A 1,828-nucleotide genomic window follows, 5' to 3' on the forward strand; every position below is an offset into this window, starting at 1 on the left:
GAGAGCCTGAGCGCGAAGGGGTCCTGGAGTCCGAACGCGCGACGGGCCATAGCCGCAACGACAAAGAGAGTTGAGTTACAACCAACACTTGCCGCGACATCCATCGACGTGGACTGATATTTAGGCCAGCCACGAGCTCGAGGCGCACGGGAGGCCAATATCCGCCCCGAGACGACAGCGCACCCCGTGATTGAGGCGCGATGCGAGGGGGGCGACGCGATGTGTGACGCCCAAGCAGACGTGCCCTCGGCCTAATGGCTTCGGGCGCAACTTACATTCAAAGACTCGATGGTTCATGGGATTCTGCAATTCACACCAAGTATCGCATTTTGCTACGTTCTTCATCGATGCGAGAGCCGAGATATCTGTTGCCGACTGTCATTTTTTTTTATAGAAGAAGCACAGGTCCCCCCGACGCACGCCGCCTAATCGAACCCTAATTCTCCATCACCCATCACCACCATGGTAGGCCACTATCCTACCATCGAAAGTTGATAGGGCAAAAATTTGAATGATACGTCGCCGGCACGATGGTCGTGCGATCCGTCGAGTTATCATGAATCATCGCAGCAACGGGCAGAGCCCGCGTCGAACTTTTATCTAATAAATGCATCCCTTCCAGAAGTCGGGGTTTGTTGCACGTATTAGCTCTAGAATTACTACGGTTATTCGAGTAGTAGATACCATCAAACAAACTATAACTGATTTAATGAGCCATTCGCAGTTTCACAGTCTGAATTTGTTCATACTTACACATGCATGGCTTAATCTTTGAGACAAGCATATGACTACTGGCAGGATCAACCAGGTAGCATTCCTCATCGACGCCGGCGTCGCATGAGCCCGGCCTTCCCGCGAGGGCGCAGACGGATTCAAGTCGAGCGCGGCCGTCGTTTGCAAGGAGCATCGTCCAGGGCAGATAGGAGTTGATGAATGCCCCATGCCCACTGTGTCTACCACATCCGAGAATCCCGACCGCCGCTCACGGACCACGGCATCATACGATGAAGCGAGGGAGGCATGGGACGCGAGGGCGGCCTTTCGATTCGCTCTGCGCACGAAATGCGAGGGGCGAAAGGAGATCGATAAAACTTGATAATGCCTGGGCATTAGGTATGCAGCACTGGAAACCGACTTCGAGTAAGCCTGCATTACGCTTGCCCCGCGACTGAGATGGCAGGCGGGTTAGGACGTCGCTGCTCGAGCAGGGATCCAACCTAACCGCACGTGCCGAACACAACTCACGCGTCGTGCATCCAAATGCTCCGTCGATGCACGACCAACACCGGCCCCAACGCCCAGCAATAGATGCCATGCGCTGCTGCCCATGCGGACGTTGCAAGGTTGAAGCAAGTCCCGCTTAACACGATAGACCGCCCTTGGGGGAGCAGGGGAGATGAAGGCACGCCGAGGCTCATGCGCGGGCGCCGCCCACGCCGGCCGCCGGCGCTCGCCGCGAATTGGGCTTGCCCGCATGCATGCAGCGCCTGGAGCTTGCCCCGAGAGCAGCATGCAGGACTCGCCGCACGCACAAAAGCACTGCCTCATCTGAAATCAAGCGCCAGCAGCCCCGTCGTCGACGATGCCATCGATAACCGACACGAGCGCACAATGAAGCGCGGTCGACGTTGCTACACGGGAACGGATGGCTCGCACGGACTAGCCATGCATGCTGCCATGCGCCCACGCTGCACGCCGACGTGGCCACTAAGCGCCTATGCCAACTAGCGATAGTCGCCTTGAAGTGCCTTCAACACCTCTACCCCCCTTATATATGCTTAAAAAAAACCCAAAGGACAGGAGTAGACATGATTTCGTCAGAGAATCA

General features: G+C 56.3%; 1 non-coding gene across 1 annotated transcript; it reads right to left on the bottom strand.

Moving 5' to 3' along the window:
- Nucleotides 1-224: 224 nt before the first annotated feature.
- LOC124894902 lies at nt 225-380 on the bottom strand. Its single transcript, XR_007051421.1, has one exon. It is a non-coding gene; the product is annotated as a 5.8S ribosomal RNA (ribosomal RNA).
- Nucleotides 381-1,828: the final 1,448 nt, after the last annotated feature.

This window comes from Capsicum annuum, unplaced genomic scaffold (genome assembly GCF_002878395.1).
Source record: "Capsicum annuum cultivar UCD-10X-F1 unplaced genomic scaffold, UCD10Xv1.1 ctg78227, whole genome shotgun sequence".
Lineage (NCBI taxonomy): Eukaryota > Viridiplantae > Streptophyta > Magnoliopsida > Solanales > Solanaceae > Capsicum > Capsicum annuum.